The 11,045-nt window shown below is 36.1% G+C and overlaps 1 pseudogene; it reads right to left on the bottom strand.

Moving 5' to 3' along the window:
* Positions 1-718: 718 nt before the first annotated feature.
* Positions 719-859, bottom strand: LOC145246944 (U2 spliceosomal RNA; annotated as a pseudogene).
* Between the last annotated feature and the right edge of the window lie 10,186 nt (positions 860-11,045).

Genomic DNA, 11,045 nt, shown 5'->3' with positions numbered 1-11,045 from the left:
TGCTTCCTTGACGTACATATTCCCGACTAACTCAACAAGGAGTAAAATTCAACTCCTTACTTTGGAGATCTCTAGATACCGAAAAACCTTATACTCTGACAATGTTTTCCTTTAGATTGCAAGATTTTGGAATTCTTTTCTCGTTTCCTGCTTCCCAGACTGTAATAAGATGTAAACGTTTAAATGTAATGTGAAAAGACATCTCGCTGTTTAACTTCCCACAGTTAGACACGATCTTACATTCCAAGAAGCCACGTGTCTTGTTTAGGATTAAAACAAATATACATATACAAAAAATGTAGAACCATTTTTAAGCAAATGCAAATAATTTCGACATTTGTTTCGATATAAAATCTTATTCTCAGACAACGTCAATTTTTGTTGTTTCAGTTTGGAATGGGTAATGTAAGAGTAACGTCAGATAAGGTGAGAATATGTCTTGTTTAAGAAACGAACAAGGCCGATAGCCATTAGTCGCTTGCTCACGTGTAATGAATGAATGCGTGAATGTAGGATTGACATGAAATTCTTAAAGATAAACAAAATGATCGAAAATGGGCTGAAATGACTTAAATAAATAAAAAGTAAATGACTTAAAATGATTTTAATGAACTTAAGGATGAATTGAATGACTTGAATGCTTAAAAAATAACTGGAATCCTTAAAAAAGATTGAATGGTCTGAAGAATGACTTGAATGGCTTTGAGACTGACTGGTTGTAAAGTGCGTGATCATTTTACATTAAATTAATACAGAAAAGTGATCCCCCACTTTATATCACAAAGTTACAAACATAAGTACAGCATGTATTAAGAACAGATACTACACTTTGATCTTGGCCAAAAGGCCAAGAAAAGCTGTATTTATTTGCTCTCCCACCGACCAAATAAGGCACAAGGCCGATTTTTAATGTGAGGAGTGAAGGGGAAATGGGGACCAACTCCCCGGGGATTAGGGGAGCTGGATAGGGACAATTGGTATGAAGGGTTTCCCCTAAATTGACCAAGGTCTTATATTCTCTATCTATATAAAAGCCAAGTACGTCCAAGGATGGAATACTGTTGCCATATCTGGGCAGGAGCTGCTAAAACAGCCTATCCTGTCTTGACAGAGTACAAAATAGACTTCGTGGCTTAGTGGGGGATGCCCTTTTCTCTACCCTGCAACCTCTATCCCACAGAAGAGACGTTGCGAGCCTGTCCTTGTTTTATCGTTATTTCCATGGCAGATGCTCGTCTGAACTCCAATCTCTGGTCCCCCCTCGCCAATCTTTCACGAGAAACACCCGTCTAGCTGAATCCACCGTGAAAAATTTCCCCCACTCTATATCTGTGCCTAAATCAAAACGCGGATTCCATGAACAAAGCTTCTTTCTTAGAACTGCACGCCTGTGGAACTCTGTTCCGTCTGCCTGCTTCCCTCCGGACTACAATTTGGATGTCTTCAAGTCCAATGTTAACAAATTCCTAATGAACCGCCCCCTTAAGTAAACACTTCAGCAAATCTCCTCACTAACTTAATGTACTTGCAATAACCCTTATCCCTGAGTGGCTTCCGGGCCTTGATAAGTGGTGATCACTGTGTAAAAAAAAAAAAAAAAAAATGTGGGGTTGCCCCCACATATAGTCTTTACTTGCAGTATCTGCCGGAACAGATACTACACTTTGATTTTGGCCAAAAGGGTATTTATTTGCTCCCCCACCGAGCAAATTAGATATAAAGCCGATTTTTAATGTGAGGAGTGAAGAGGAAATGGGGACCAACTCCCCGGGGAGTAGGGGAGCTGGATGGTGACAATTGGTATGAAGGGTTGCCCTTACATTGACCAAGGTCTTATATGTGCCCCCACATATGATGTTTGCTTGCAGTATCTGCCGGAACAGATACTGCACTTTGATCTTAACCAAAAAGGCCGAGCACAAAAGTGTTACGGACAGACCAACCGACCGACAGAGCGACCGACCGACCGACTGACTGACCGACGGAGTGACTTATAGAGTCGCTTGCACGCGACTAAAAAAGAAGTAAATAAATTAATAAAGCTGAAAATACGTATGTCTTATCCTTACAGAAATCTCATTAGCTTTGCTTTGCTCTGTCTTATGTATGCATAGTCTTTTCTAGACTTACAGCATATCATTGTATTTTCCTTTATTTATGCACCTTATACGATACGGTTCTATTTTAGACATAGTTGTGCGAAAATAATTATTTCACACATATCAGAGCGTAATTCAACATGAAATTCGACAAGTACGTATAAGTTTAACACTTAATTTTTTTTTTAACAAAATAAGATTAATATACTAACTAGAGTTCCTGAAACATATTGGATAATTACTTGTTATATCGAATGAGTAAGAATAAAAATGAATAAGTAAGCATTTACGTAGTCGCTCACATATTTATGATTGAATATATTAAGATGTTCGTTTTAAAAATAATAAAAAATTAGGCTTTTAATACTAGTTTACGAGCGAGAAAAACTCAACTATGTATACATACATACATACATACATACATACATACATACATACATACATACATACATATATATATATGTATATATATATATATAGGAAAACAATAAGAATGGAAAATGAAGTCATAAAAACTATATATTGGTAAATATAGAATGGTTCATTTATTCAATAAGGGTACACACATTTAGTTGGGGGATAGAGGAGACTCTTTATGTCAAGGTATTTCGAAGCCTAATGCTTCTCATCAGAAGAGTAGAGAAGATGCTAGGTAACATGAATGATGGGGATGCGACATCTAGCGTGGTATTCATCAGGAACGAAATAGATCAATAAAATTAAATATATACAGTATTATATATTATACGATATATATACATATATATACATATACATACATACATACATACATATATATATATATATATATATATATATATATATATATATATATATATATATATATATATAATATCAATGCCGGAGCGAGAAAAAACTCAACCTCATCTCTATGTATATATCTGCGTACATATTTGATTAGCTTTCAAAAGCATTCTACTGCACTTTCCACAGGAAATGCGAAAAACTATTTTCAACGCCTTTCCACATCTAAAAATATTTCAAGAAGCGAATCACTTTTCTACCATGACAGTTATCGTCAACTTGCATAATTTTTTAGATGACGAGTGAACGACAACGACTGACAGGAACGGTCATAAAATTGAGGGAAAATATTCTAAATAAAGTGAGAAAATCTAAACTTCTTGATTTGTCGTCCTTTCACAGGTGTTGCCTTTCATTTTTTGGAAAGTGGCTTCATGGTGGTTATCCATTGCATTGCCATCTTTTCAATTTTGCATTTCATTTTTTATTCTTTTTACGTTTCCTTCCATTGGGGATACACGGCGAATAATTTCCGGAGAAACACAAGATTATGTTATATAACTAAATGTATTGTATGTGTGTGTGTTGTTCGATAGCTGCGTCTGGACTCGTGTAGTGATCCGGATATATTATTATTATTATTATTATTATTATTATTATTATTATTATTATTATTATTATTATTTACATTTTGTGTCTGGCTGTTGGTGTTGCCGATTTTATATGATACGCTTTCGTAACAAATGAACATAGGTTATCAACATCTTTTCTCATACTTCCAGCACTGATTCTGGCGGTTCCCAACAAGGCACTCTTCTGAAATGCTCCAACATCGCAATGAATCCAACATTTTCTCAATCCACCGATCCTTTTGCTACACTCCCTAGAACTCCCATCATGACGTGGTACAACTCCTACCTCCTTCAATTTCCACAATTTTTTTTATCTCCTTTTTCAAATCTTTGTATTTTCCGACCTTTTTGTTCTTTTTCCTCCACATTTACATCAACCGGCACTGCTATATTAAATGATTATTGCATTTTGTTCCTTTTTTTTCAACGAGACTAAATCTTGCTTTAATCACGACATTATCACATTGGATAATCATATTCCATATTATTATTATTATTATTATTATTATTATTATTATTATTATTATTATTATTGGCTCACATGGAGCTTTCACACAAGTCAACAAACGATCTGATTGGAAACCTGTGGTGTTCTCCGGAAGCTGAGTGGCAATAAGTCTCCCCAAACGTCCAGCTGTCTCCACCTCCTTCGATAGCATTTGCAAATGAATTTGCATCATCGCAACAGCCGCTTACCATTGATTTCTCGCTGGCAGTGGCAATTGGTTTATACTGGATTTGAGTGGCACTCAGCCTCCCCAAGGTCCCAGTTTTCTTTGCGCTTGTCCAGCCGAGGTCTGGCTAGCGCTCTCTCCTCGGTCTTTCAGTCCTTCTTGACCTTTCTCGGCTCTTTGGTATCACTTTTTTATTGGGGGGAACGGCGATGAAACAATGGGGAGGGGGATGCATGATGGGGGTGTAGAACTTGCAGATATGCAGCTTCGGTGTTCTTCATTCCCTGTAACGCGTATTCTTCGCATTCAAATAATAATAATAATAATAATAATAATAATAATAATAATAATAATAATAATAATAATAATAATTATTATTATTATTATTATTATTATTATTTACTCATTAGGAGTAGTAAAACAGGCCATCATCAAAAATTTCTTTTTGAGAACAACTTGTGTTTTTTTCTGAAGTATGAGTGATAACAAGTCTCCCCAAATTTCCAGTACTCTCCACCTGTTTCGATAAACTTTGCAGATAAATTTGCATTATTGTGACAGCTGCTTACCATTAATTTTTCGTTGACGGTGACCATTGGTCTTCACTGAAATTTGGCTGGCAAAAAGCTTCCCCAAGGTCCAAGTCCTATTTACAGCCATTCAGCGAAGACCTGGCTAGTATTTTCTCTCCTCGGTCTTTCCAATCGCCTTGACCCTCCTCGCTTATTTGGTGTGGCGTTAATGTTTGGTGACGCAGACACAGAGAAAAATATGAGGGGAAAAGCAGCGCACAGTCAGCTAACTTACAATGTGGGGCTGTTGTGTGTTGAATCTTTACGATTCCAGGTTAGTATTGTCTGAAGAGGTTTAGTTGGCCAAAAACATGGTGAGACAACAACAGCTATGGAAGGCAGTAATTACTGAGTATTCCTATCTCGTTGCGGTCAATCACCTGAAAAAAGAGCAGAGGAATAGTTGGCTGAAACGTGGTAAAGCAACAACAACTATGAAGATGGGGATAACAGTCGTCGTCTGCACTAACTTATCTATCTTAAACAATAGTTTATTGGGATATTGACTTTACATTCTAAGAGAATTCAGCCTTATAACGGTCGGGGCGATTTAAAATATTCTGTTTTCATTCTAAGGGATGTTCAGGTTGATTACGGTCGAAGATAAGTATTGTTTATTATTTGTAACTATATAAAGATATTAATATATGTATTTAACATCATCTTTTATAATATAAATCTCACCTGTCTGTTTAAATGTATGTATGTATGTATGTATGTATGCATGTATGTATGTCTGCGAATGAACTCTTTTTCTGGGTCAACGGCCAACTAGCACCGTGTATATTTGTGTGTGTATATATGTGTATTGGGGTAGAGAGGGCTCCCGTAAGCCGTGGTGAAGGCAACCTTTCTAGGAGAAGCAAATCTCTGATTTAAAAAAAAACATAAAGCGGAAGACCAGTACCCGCATTAAGCTGGTCTGCAGTTTAATTTGTTGCTGGCTATCTTGCTCTTGCTTGTTGCTGGATCTCAACATTTTGAACCGAGAGAGAGACTTAGCTGTCGTACAAAGCTAATACTCTGTAAAATCATATTTGTATAGATACTCCCTCAGACATTTGGGCTCATAGATTTTAAATGTCTGAGGGAGTGGCACTCGTCTGACAAGACGTTCCAATCATCATGTCTGTCTAAAACTTTGACAGAGGCGACGGATTTTCATGAGATCGCTATCATTTTTAAACTCGACCCTTCGGATGACAGTTATCGAAAATTGGCCAAAAGCATTAATTTTTCACCCTCCACTAGGCACTTTTCTACAGGGAGGGGTCGCTTTTTTCGCCGATATTTTCGATAGTCATCTCTTCCATTGTCTTACTTTAATATAAACCTACGTCACTTCCGGTTTGGCGATGGGCGCAACGACAAAGACGTCAGGGTTTTTTCACGTTCTTTGCCTCCTTGGCGGTAAGGGTTCGAGCCTTCCTGCTTACAACCACTTTTTTTTCTTTTGCTCAACACCCACCTCCAAACACCCGGGCAACACTGGGCACTCAGGCAAGTTTAATAAAAATTCCGAAAATTCTAATTCATTTAAGTCCTTCAAAAGATTTGGTTGCATGATATGGGCAGAACTATTTATTATAAAATTCAAATATTGTTGATCCATATTTATTAGCCATGAATTAAGCACAATTACCCGAATTTCAGCTTCTTCAAATTACTTAAAATAAGCCTATCTGCTCTTTAGATATTTTACAAAATTAATGAAGAAGGACTCTAAACATAATGTTTAGTAGGAGCCTATCTTGATCTTAATATTTGTCAACAGAATATTAAAATGATGCAAATTATTTTATTAATGGTACGCGCATTCTTCTAATAATAGCGAGAGGCGTTCCAAAAGTAATGCCTCCTATTGTTTTTATTTCGCTCGAATAGGTCAGAAGTAATTGCAAATTGCGTTGTTATGATGACAATTTATGCATTTATTACCTCAAAGTTTCATCTCTCTGTTGCAAATATTGACAGTGTGTGACTCTAATAAAACAACTTCTGTCAATGGACATGTGTCAGACGCAAAGATGCGTCATGTAATTCCTGGCAAAAATGCATTGAGAATGGTGGTGACTATGAAGAAAAAAAGTCTGGAGCACAACCGTCGTTCATCATTTGAAAATATGCATTGAGAATGGGGGTAACTTTGTAGAAAAATCTTTTAAATCAAAAATATCACTCATTTTAATGGTATCACTCCCGTCTTTGTAACTTTTCTTTTTGAGTTAAAAAAATAACAGTCTTTACTTTTTGAACGAGCTTCGTATATATATATATATATATATATATATATATATATATATATATATATATATATATATATATATATATATATATATATATATCTGTATGTGTATGTGTATGTGTGTGTGTGCTTAGAAATTATTTGTATATTTCATTGTGATTAAAACAAATTGTGATAAAAATAATATCGTTTAAAAACAAAACAAAAAAAAATATGGGGAATATTTAATATTGCAAAAAATAAAATTAAATGTGTCCACATTTTCAAGGTTTGAGAAATCCTATCAAACAATAAAATTTCTCTTAAGATGTTGGAGGATACGTTTACTCTGGTCTCAATAACGACTTTCTTCGATTTGATGCTCAAGAGCGACTTTATCTTTTCTTTAAAGAAGAATAAATTCCTGGTTTAATCCTGGTTTTCGCTGAAAACCAATTCAAATAGCTATTTCTATCAACCTGGTGCTCTTTTGTTTTGTATTCATAGAAACGTTCATCAATTCAAGCCTCTTCTGTTGGCGGAAATCCGCCTTTTCGGTTCTCTTGTTGAGAAGCATCTGTCAGAAACTTCAAAAGTGACCGACAATCACCAACTGATGTCATTTCACTTTTTCACCATTTTGTATATAATTCACGAATATTTTCAAGAATCCATTATAGACAGCCGGACAGTTATTCTTTGAGACATGGACCCTGCGTTCATGCAACGAGTCCATATTCTTTTTGCAATTCTTGTTCTCTCTATCTTTTACTTTCTCTTTCGTTTTATCTACGTTTTTGTTTTATTTTACTTCAGATATATGTTGTAAGAATCAATAGGCCCCTTCCTCGGGTTAGAACTTGATCTCTGCATGCGGTGCATACATACTTGTCAAGCGTTAGTTTCTCTCTCCCGAATCGACTAATTAATTATGTTAATTATGTTAATTATGTTATATCTTTTTAATGGTCGCTTAGTCTTGCCGAATTCCAGGAGAAAAATTCATATAGTCTGGCGGAGTTTTCAGTTTCGTGCTGTAACTAGAAGCAACATCCTTGCAACAGCCAGTGTTAATTATCTATATAGAGACCTTATTTGAGCCGCAAATACTATGCCATTTTGAATATTTTGTCAGAGTTCACTTGAAGAAGAAATATATCCTTGGAACTCGAGAAGAAAGTCTTCTACTCCAATAGTTTCTTCCCAAGAACTACTAGACTTTGGAACTCCCTTCCGGCATCCTGCTTTCCCGACTGTACTGACATGCAGAAGTTCAATGTAATGTGAACATACACATTGCTGCCCACCTTCCTTCATAATATCTCTGCAAATTATGTCCCAGATAGTAGCTCTCTGCTTCAAAGTGGCACTGTACCTTGGTTGGGGTGAACATTGAAAAAAAAAAAAATAAAAAGAATGTCAAATAGGTAATCAAGTTCTCTCCTACCTACATATCGATCTTCATATATACATGAAAAATATAAAAATAATAATCCAATGTGATGAAAAATAAAAATAATATTTATAATATTCATTAACGTTTCGTGCTTATTTCAAAACTTTCTCAGGATTATTGATTGGGATAAATAACGTACATTTCAATTATTGTAATTCGTTATTACTTTTTTGAATAATCATCTTGAGAAAGTTTTTAAATAACGACAAAACATTGATTAAGATATACATACTTTTTGTTTTGTCTGAGCCACTTCTAAACTAATTATCCTATTATTATTAATTTTCAGACACTAGGGCAAACACTCCAAATTTTTTATATTTTTTTAATTTTTTATTACATTTTCACCCCAAACAAGGCAAATTGCCACTTTTGTGTAGGGGGCTACTATCAGGGGCAACAACTACTGGAGTACTATGTAGGGATTTGGGCAGCAAGATGTCGGTTAACGTTACACTTGAACTTCTGCACGTCAGTACTGTTGGGGAAGCAGGGACCTGGAATGGAATTCCAGAGTCTAGCGGTTCTGGGGGAAGAAACTATTGGAGTAAAAAGATCTTTTACATCTAGGGATCTCCACAGTGTGGGGGTGGGATTTAGCATCCTGTCGGGTTTGTCGAGGGTGCTCACGTCGTGGGGGCACAAGTGATTGCAGTTCGTCAGAGCATTCACCACAAAAATACTGGTAGAAAAGGCAGAGGGATGCAACATTTCGTCGATGAGACAGAGGCTGAAGCTTAGATGCCAGTTCAGGGCCTATCAGGTTTGCGACTCTCTTTTGAACCTTGTCAAGGTGCGAGAGACTAGTAGCAGATGCACCAGCCCAGATGTGACAGCAATACTCCATACATGGGCGAATGGTGGCCTTATAGAGGTACAGGATACTTTCGGGTGTTAGTAGTTTTCTAGCACGGTAGAGAGAGCCCACCTTTCTTGCAGCGGCCCTGGCAATGCCTTCAATGTAATTGTTCCAACTAATGTTTCCTGTGGACGTTAGGCCAAGGAGTTTGAAAGACGTACTCTCAGATAAAGAGTCGTTGACCATTGTTATAGGTGGTAGAGAGGGTTTCTTGTAATTATTGAATGAAACTAGTTTAGTCTTGGCAGCATTGAACGCGACCAACCACTTTTGTCCCCATTTCACCACAGATTGGAGGTCTTCCTCTAGTGTTTCTTCCATTTCTTTAGAAAATGTGTTCATTCGTCTTCCTGTCGTGCCTGCCATAGAGTGTCATCAGCATATATACCCATCTCAGAGCCAATTTTGTCTGGGAGGTCATTTATGAATATCAGGAACAATAGAGGTCCAAGGATAGAACCCTGGGGCACCCCGCATTTATATTATATTGTTTAGATGTACGACCGTCGAGGACAACCTGGATTTTTCTCTTATCTAAGAAGATGTTTTGTTTGGTTGTTTTATAGTGGATTTTATCGGTTTTGTTCCCTGTCCTGCAGAACATGAATGAGTTTTGCAATGAGAGAGGAAAATGAGTTACAGTACATATGTTTGGTACATTTTAAGTTAGGAAACCAGTTAGTCGGTGAGCGGGGGGTGGGATGGGGAGGGAGATAGAAAAAGAAATGAGAAATGGGAAGAAGGAAAAGGAGGAAAATGTAGGTTAGTGTTTTTGCTTTGGGTTTTGCCGAATATAATCAAGTTTTGCAAAAGGAAGTAGAAAAAGAAAAAGCATCAATGTTCGGTGCATTTTGTCCCAGGAAGCCAATATCTTCAGATAGCCTGATCTGGTAGCACCAGAGCTCCAAATATGGGCTATTTTCAGTTAAAATCTGATATGACAAAAGTGTATGAAAATTCAATGTAATCATTTCATTTAAATTCAGATAACTCAAATATTGGAGAAATTTTTACAATAAGTATTCGAGATAAGTCAATAAATACTTAATTTATTGATTGGATTTATTTTCATTTAGCCAATCATCTCTAATATGCACCGCATGCACTTTAAACATGCAACATATAGTGCAGCGAATCATTATACTTGCGTATGGATACGCTTACACTTATGTATGTGTCTATGAAGTGATATTTGTTTATGTATATAGATTTACATGTGTGTATATAGATGTATGAACGCACATATACGTGTATATATGCGTGTACGTATTTATGTATATGTGTCTATGAATTGATATGTGAACGGGCACGTGTTCATGTGAATATTTACATGTGTGTATATAAATGCATGATCGCATATATTTGTGTGTGTACGTATTTACGTGTGTCTATGAATTGATATGTGTACGCATGTGTTTACGTATATATTTCCGTGTGTGTATATTAATGTATATTCTCATATGCATGTGTATTTACGTGTGTACGTATTTATATATGCGTGTGTATATACATTTTTTTGTGTGTCTGTGAATGCATATGCATACACACATATGTTTACTTATATGCACGTGTATGCATGTGTGTAGGTGCATTTATGAGTATGCATGTGTGTGTATGTATGTATGTATGTATGTGCGATACTGTGTATTGCTATTTATTTATGCACATATGTGTGCAAAGTTTCAGAAATTGCTATCATCGGCAGGTTGTATTAGATTGGATAAACAATCACGTGTCATGTAAATATTCATACGGATAAGCGTA

The sequence above is a fragment of the Euprymna scolopes genome, chromosome 24, assembly GCF_053919585.1.
Source record: "Euprymna scolopes isolate OS-2025 chromosome 24, ASM5391958v1, whole genome shotgun sequence".
Lineage (NCBI taxonomy): Eukaryota > Metazoa > Mollusca > Cephalopoda > Sepiida > Sepiolidae > Euprymna > Euprymna scolopes.
The sequence above is the reverse complement of the archived record's forward strand: the minus strand, read 5'-3'. Positions and strand labels throughout refer to the sequence as shown.